The following is an 8,726-nucleotide window of genomic DNA, read 5'->3' on the forward strand; positions in this document are numbered from 1 at the left end:
CTTCTGATCTCAAGAACTGTAAGATAATAAATATGTGTTGTTTTAAGCCACTAAATTTGTGGTAATTTGTTACATCAGTGATGAGGAACCTGTGCAAAATAATGAACTTGACACAGACTTCAAAGCTTGATAAATATTGAGTCAAAACGGATGATAAGCCTAAATGGGAAATGGAACATTATAAAACTTATAAAAGAAAACATAGGAGAGAAGCTACATGACCTTTGGCTTGTTAATTTTTAAATTTCACATAGAAAACATAATCCATAAAGAAAAAAATTGTAAAAATAAAACTATCAAAATTGAAAACAAAACACTTCTGCTTTGAGAAATATGCTGCCAAGAGAATCAAAAGATAAGTATGATATGCTGAATAATGCCCCCCAAAGATGTCCACATCCTAATCTCCAGATCCTATGAAAATGTTATGTTACATGGCAGAAGGGATTTTGCAGTTGTGATTAAGGATCTTGAGATGGGGAGATTATTCTAGATTTTTCTGGGTTGTCCTAAAGTAAACACAAGGTTACTAATAAAAAGAGGGCAGAAGAGTCATACTCAGAGAGAGAGATTGTAAAATGCTATACTGCTGGCTTTGAAGATGGAGGATGGGGCCATGAGCCAAGGAATGCAAACAGACTCTAGATGCTAAAAAAGCAAAGGAAACAAATTCTCCCTTAGAGCCTCTAAGAGGAAAACAGCCATGCCAAAATCATGTTTGTAAGACTTCTGACACCAGGAAGTGTTAAAGAATGAACTTTTATTATGTCACTCAGTTCTTAGGAAATTGTTACAACAGCAATAGGAAACTGAAATCACAAGCCACACACTGGAAGAAAGCATTTGCAAACATATGTCTGATAAAAAATGTGTATCCAAAACACATAAAAAACTTTTGAAACTCCACAATAAGAAAATAAGAACTCAGTTTTAAAAAATAGGCAAAAATTGTGAACAGGCACCTTACCAAAGAAGATAAACACATAATTTTTTAAAAAGGCATACAAAAAGAAGCTCAGCACATTAGTCATCTGGCAATTGCAAATCAAACAAGTTGCCATGAGACATCCTAACAGAATGGATAAATCACCTCTACCCCCCAATATGGCATTATCAATTACTGGCAGGGAGTGGAACAAAAGGAACTCTCATTTATTGCTGGTGGGAATGCAAAATGATACAGGCATTTTTCAAGAAAGTTTGTTTTTAACAAAAGTAGTGAGGAGCCTCCTGCAACTGGGGTCTCAGGTGGAAGCCCTGAGCAGCACTCCCACTGCCCGAAGAGAAGGCAAGAGAGCCTTCGAGCATGCCACAAACACCACTTCTGCATAGGAGCCCACCATCACCACTGCCACAGCTACTGCCACCACAAGATGGCTCACCACCATGGTAGCAGCCAGAATCACCCTGCAGGCAGCCCTCTGCACACTCAACTGCACTGGCACAAGAAGAGTCACCAGCAGAGCCTGCAAATAGAGGAGGAAGCTTTCTCCTCAAAGCCCGCTCTGGAGTAATAGAAGAAACAATTGCTCTACCAGATGACCAACCAGACATTGATGTAGAGATACTAGAAATACAAATAAACAAGAAAATATGACTCCACCAAAGAAACACAGTAATTCTCAAATATCAGACCCCATAGAGCAAGAAACTCTTGAAAAGAATGAAAAGGAATTCCAAGCAACAATCTTAAGAAAACTCAAGAGACAGAGAAAAATCAAATGTAGAACACAATGAAACAAGAAAAAATTTCCAGGCTATGAAGGAGGAAATTTACAAAGACTTTATGAATAAGACTACAAAAGCACAAGCACCAAAAGAAAAAATTAAAACGGGATTATATCAAACTAAAAAGTTTCTGAACAGCAAAGGAAACAACAGAGCAGAAAGACAACCTACAGAATGGGAGAAAACATTTGCAAATTATATATCCTACAAGGGATTAATATTCAGAATACACAAGGAATTCAAAGAGCTACACAGTAAAAAAAAATAAATAATCCAATTAAAAAATGGGCAAAGGTGCTGAATAGACATTTTTCAAAGGAAAACATATAAATGGCCAATGGGTACATGAAAAAATGCTCAGCATCATTTATCATCAGAGAAATGTAAATTGAAATTAAATTTTGATATCTTCTCACGCCAGTTAGACTGGCCATTAGTACAAAGACTGAGAATAGCAGACACATGCAAGGATGTGGAGAAAGGCGAACTCTCTACACTGTTGGTGGGACTGTAAATTAATACAGCCATTATGGAAAAAAATATGGAGGTTCCTCAAACCACTATAGATAGAACTACCATATGATCCAGCAATTTCACTTCTAGGTATATACCCAAAGAAATGGAAATCATCATGTTGAAGGGATACCTGTACATCCCATATTCATCATAGCCAAGATATGGAACCAACCTAAATGTCCATTGACGGACAACTGGATAAGGAAAATGTGGTGTATATACACAATGGAATACTACTCAACCGTAAAAAAGAATGAAATTCTGCCATTCACAGCCACATGGATGAGTTTGGAGAAAATTCTGTTATGTGAAATAAGCCAGGCACAGAAAGAGAAATACTGCATGTCCTCACTCATAAGTGGGTGCTAAGAAGGAGGGAGTGAGGAATGGAGGGAGGGAGGGAGGGAGGGAAGGAAAGAAGGAAGGCAGGCAGGCCACAATAATATGATGAACTTTCCGAAGGAGAGAACAAATCTATGGTTACTAGAGGTAGAAAAGGAGGAGGGAAAGGGGGTTTATGTAGTAATTGGGTAAGGGGCAAAAAGAATATCTACAATTTGTAATAACAAGTATGCTAATAATATTTTTTTGATCATCACATATTGTACACAAAAAATGATAGTCAACACTATACCCCCATATATGTATAACCAATTATACTTCAATTTAAAAAGTTAAATGAATAAATAAATTAAATAAAATAAACATAGTCTTACCATACGACCCATTAATTGTGCTCCTAGTTAATTACTCAACTGACTGGAAAATGTGTGTCCAAAACTGCAAGCAACCAAGATGTCTTTTAATAAGCAAATAGTATAAACAAAACAAGTATATCCATACCAAAAATACGTGAACAAAATACCTGAAAATTACTCCTCAAAATTGTCAACATCTTCAAAAACAGGAAAAGACTGGAAAATTGTCATGATCTAGAGGAGTCTGAGAAGACATAATAACTAATTATAACGTGCTATCCTTGATATGAATGTGTCTATATGCACATGTAAACAAACACTTCTCAGTTAAAATTTATTCCCTGTTTGAATTGTGCATCTTTTCGGTAAATTTTTATAACTAACCACTCATTTTGTTTCTGCCTATGTGCCTTTAAAATAATGCCTCTAATGCAAAAGTCAGAAGCTGTGTTCCTAAGGTGTTTTACAGAACCATTGGAGTTAGCGTGGCCCAACAGAAACTGGGCTAAATTCGTTGAACCCACAGACCTCTCTACTAAGCCTGTGCAAAGGTCCAGTAGATAACCTTTGGATGTCAGAGGGCCCCAAACTCCACCTCCAGATCCTGCTAATGCAAAGACATGCAGACAACTTGCACCTGTGTAGATGGCTGAAGAACTTTCCAAAACCCTTTAACCAATCACAATCCCACATGCCTGCCACCACACCTAACCACTTCCCCATAAAGAGCCCTTTTTTTGTCCCACTTCTGACAAGGTGGATTTGATATATATTTCTCCTGTCTTCTTGCCTAGCTGCCTTCTGAATAAACCTTTTCCTCTACTGCAAAGACGGGTGCTGGGCTTTCTGTTGCACATAGGAAAATGAAGTCAATTTGGTGCAGTAACACACACACACGTAAACGCACACTTCAAATGGTTAGCATTACATTTAAAAATGAAATAATGTGTTTAAAGCACTATTAAGTTCTAAACAAAACAACAGATCTTATGATCTGTTGGAGTGCCTGGATACAAGAAAATATATAATAACTTTTTTGTGTTTTAGGAAAAAAACAGAAAATATACATGGAAAAATATTTTAGTCACATGAAAATACATAGCATAGTCCTACTAAAAATTTTTTTCATCTACATGAATAAGCAAAGGGAGAGAAGGAAGAAGTTTTTACACATATTAAATGTGTCAAGCAATACACTGAGAATTTTACCTACAATATCTTCAAAATAATCCAGAAAAATAGGCATTATTTATTTTAACTTTACTGATGTGAGTCGTGAGGCAGTCAATAACTATGCACAAGGTCACAGAATCTGAAAGTGTTTGAAAACAGGTTCAATTCCTGGACTGAGAAATTCCAAGGCCCATGTTGTTTCATTCTACTGTGCTATAAAATTAAAGTTTTCCCATAGTCTCCTTATATTAAACTATCAAAACAAATAACAAAATCACTTAATTTTCTATTACATTGGTAGAAAGTAAGGTCTTTGATGCTCTTGTGAACCTCTACTTTCCAATCTTTGTGGATGTATTCTGCAGTTGAAATCCTGACATCTTACTTTTGTTCTCATTGTAAATTTCTAAGAAATGATTTTAAGAATAAAATGCATATATTCTTTTGACCCATTACTTCATCGTTCTTATACCTCTCTTCTGGTAGGTATTGAAGAGGGTTACAGAGATTTTTTTTTCTTTTTTTATACTGTTTATATGAGAACATCTTTCTGTTGACTTCTTACATAAATACAAAGTTTAGAAATACTGAGTTATAGTTTTTTTCCTAAAGAGCTGTATATATTTTTCTCCCTTTAACATTTAATGTTGTTTCAGAATAGTTGTCAGAGGTCAACCTGTTTTCCTTTTGTGTATAAAGTGGGCTTATACTTGTATGATTTTCTATATATGAAAATTAAATATTTTACCAGATTACACCTAACGGTGTGTTTTTTTATTAACTTTGCTTAAAATAACATATCCTCTCTCTATCTCAAAATTAAAGGTTTCCTTTAGATTTGAAAAATTTTTGTTAAGTATTTTGCATACTAGCAGCAGTACAAGAAAAGCAAAAGCAAGAAAAAAAGAGAAAAAATGAGAAAAATAAAAGATCAAAGGATTAAAACAAGAATAAGAAAAAGTTCAGCTTCCAGTTCTTTTTTTTTTTTCTTTTTAAATTTTATTTTATTTTGACAATATACAATGTGGTTAATTATTGTGGTCCATTACCAAAACCTCCCTCCCTGCACCCTCTCCCCCTCCCTCCCAACAACCTCATATCTGTTCACTTGTCATATTAACTTCAGGGAATTGTAATTGTTGTGTCTTCTTCCCTCAACGCCCCCCGCCCCAGTTTATTTGTGTATTTATATATTTATTTTTAACTCCCACAAATAAGTGAGAACATGTGATATTTCTCTTTCTGTGCCTGACTCATTTCACTTAATATAATTCTCTCCAGGTCCATTCATGTCATTGCAAATGGCAGTATTTCATTCTTTTTTATAGCTGACTAGTATTCCATTGTGTAGATATACCATCTGATGATGGACATTTGGGCTGGTTACAACTCTTAGCTATTGTAAATAGTGCTGCAATGAACATCGGGGAACAGGTATACCTTTGACTTGATGATTTCCATTCCTCTGGGTATATTCCCAGCAGTGGGACAACTGGGTCATATGGTAGATCTATCTGCGATTGTTTGAGGAACCTCCATACCATTTTCCATAGAGGCTGCACCATTTTATATTCCCACCAACAATGTATGAGAGATCCTTTTTCTCCACAATCTTGCCAGCATTTATCATTCACAGTCTTTTGGATATTAGCAATCCTAACTGGGATGAGATGATATCTCAGTGTGGTTTTGATTTTAATTTCCTGAATGCTGAGTGATGTTGAGCATTTTTTCATGTCTGTTGGCCATGCATATATCTTCCTTTGAGAAATACTTATTCAGCTCCTTTGCCCATTTCTTAATTGGATTACTTGTTTTTTGGTTGTAAAGTTGTTTCAGTTCCTTGTATATTCTGGATATTAATCCTTTGTTAGATGTATATTTTGCTACTATTTTCTCCCACTCTGTTCATTGTATTTTAACTCTGTTAATTGTTTCTTTTGCTGTGCAGAAGTTTTTTAGTTTGATATGATCCCATTTGTTTATTTTTCCTTTGGTTGCCCAGGCTTTTGGGGTAATATTCATGAAGTCTGTGCCCAATCCTACTTCCTGAAGTGTTTCTCCTATATTTTCTTTAAGAAGTTTTATTGTTTCAGGGTGTATATTTAACACTTTGACTTAATTTTAGTATATGGTGAGAGGTGAGGGTGTAGTTTCATTCTCCTGCATATGGATATCCAGTTATCCCAGCACCACTTACTGAAGAGGCAGTCTCTTCCCCAGTGTACAGACTTGGTGCCTTTGTCAAAGATCAGATGGATGTAGGTGCATGGGTTGATTTCTGGACTCTATATTCTGTTCCATTGATCTGTGTTTCTTCTTATGCCAGTACCATGCTGTTTGGGTTATTATAGCTTTGGAGTATAGTTTAAAGTCAGGTAATGTTATGCCTCCAGCTTTATTTTTTTTAGCTCAGAATTGCTTTGGCTATGTGTGGTCTCTTGTTATTACATACAAATGTCTGGATAGTTTTTTTTTTCATTTCTGAGAAAAATGTCATTGGAATTTTGATGGGGATTGCATTGAATTTCTATATCACTTTGGGTAGTATGGATATTTTCACAATGTTGGTTCTTCTAATCCAAGAACACGGGATATCTTTCCATCTTCTTGTGTCCTCTTTAATTTCTCTCAGCGGTGGTTTGTAGTTCTCAGTATAGGGATTTTTCACATCCTTGGTTACCTCTATTCCAAAGTTTTTTTGGGGGGATGGGTGGCTATTGTAAATAGGCAAGCTTTCTTGATTTCTCTATCTTCATGTTCACTATTGGAGAATAGAAATGCCACTGTTTTTTGTGTGTGTTTATTTTGTATCCTGCAACTGTGCTGAAATCATTTATCAACTCCAAGAGTTTTTTTGTAGAGGCTTTAGGCTCTTTGGTATATATGATCATGTCATCTGCAAATAGGGACAGTTTGACTTCATCTTTTCCAATCTGGTTGCCCTTTATTTCATTTTCTTCTCTGATTACTCTGGCTACTACTTCCAACACTATGTTGAATAGGAGTGGTGAGAGTGGGTATCCTTGTCTATTTCATGTTCTTAAAGTAAAAGCTTTCAGCTTTTCCCCATTCAGGTTGATATTGGCAGTGGTTAGTATAGTTTAAAGTCAGGTAATGTTATGCCTCCAGCTTTATTTTTTTTAGCTCAGAATTGCTTTGGCTATGTGTGGTCTCTTGTTATTACATACAAATGTCTGGATAGTTTTTTTTTTCATTTCTGAGAAAAATGTCATTGGAATTTTGATGGGGATTGCATTGAATTTCTATATCACTTTGGGTAGTATGGATATTTTCACAATGTTGGTTCTTCTAATCCAAGAACACGGGATATCTTTCCATCTTCTTGTGTCCTCTTTAATTTCTCTCAGCGGTGGTTTGTAGTTCTCAGTATAGGGATTTTTCACATCCTTGGTTACCTCTATTCCAAAGTTTTTTTGGGGGGATGGGTGGCTATTGTAAATAGGCAAGCTTTCTTGATTTCTCTATCTTCATGTTCACTATTGGAGAATAGAAATGCCACTGTTTTTTGTGTGTGTTTATTTTGTATCCTGCAACTGTGCTGAAATCATTTATCAACTCCAAGAGTTTTTTTGTAGAGGCTTTAGGCTCTTTGGTATATATGATCATGTCATCTGCAAATAGGGACAGTTTGACTTCATCTTTTCCAATCTGGTTGCCCTTTATTTCATTTTCTTCTCTGATTACTCTGGCTACTACTTCCAACACTATGTTGAATAGGAGTGGTGAGAGTGGGTATCCTTGTCTATTTCATGTTCTTAAAGTAAAAGCTTTCAGCTTTTCCCCATTCAGGTTGATATTGGCAGTGGTTTTATCATATTTGGCTTTAATTATGTTGAGATACTTTCCATCTTTACCTAACCTGTAGAGAGTCTTTATCATGAATGAGTGTTGAATTTTATTAAATGCTTTTTCAGCATCTGTAGAGATGACCATATGGTCCTTGTGTTTGATTTTATTGATATGGAGTATCACATTTATTGATTTACATATGTTGAACCAACCTTGCATCCCTGGGATGAATCCCACTTGATCATGGTGTATAATTTTGCATATGTATTGCTGTATTCTGTTAGCTTTTATTTTATTGAGAATTTTTGCATCTAAATTCATCAAGGATATTGGCATGTAGTTTTCTTTTTTAGTTGTACCTTTACCTGGTTTTGGTATCAGGGTGATGTTTGCTTCATAGAATGAGTTTGGGAGAATTGCCTCTGTTTCAATATTTTGCAATACTTTGTAGAGAATTGGTGTCAATTCTTCTTTGAATGATTGGTAGAATTCTGCTGTGAATCCATCTGGTCCTGGGCTTTTCTTTGTTGGGAGCCTAATCTCTTTTAGGGAGCTTCTATCTCTTTAATTGTTATTAGTCTGTTCAGATTTTCTACAGCTTCTTGGCTCAGTTTTGGTAGTTTGTTGGTGTCCAGAAATTTATCCATTTCCTCCAGATTTTCAAATTTGTTGGCATATAGTTGTTTGTAGTAGTCTCTAATGATTCCTTGTATTTCAGAGGTATCAGTTGTATATCACATTTTCATTTCTAATTTTTGTTATTTGGGTCTTCTCTCTTCTTTTTTTAGTTAGCCATGC

This window comes from Galeopterus variegatus, unplaced genomic scaffold, assembly GCF_000696425.1.
Source record: "Galeopterus variegatus unplaced genomic scaffold, G_variegatus-3.0.2 Scaffold211, whole genome shotgun sequence".
Classification (NCBI taxonomy): domain Eukaryota; kingdom Metazoa; phylum Chordata; class Mammalia; order Dermoptera; family Cynocephalidae; genus Galeopterus; species Galeopterus variegatus.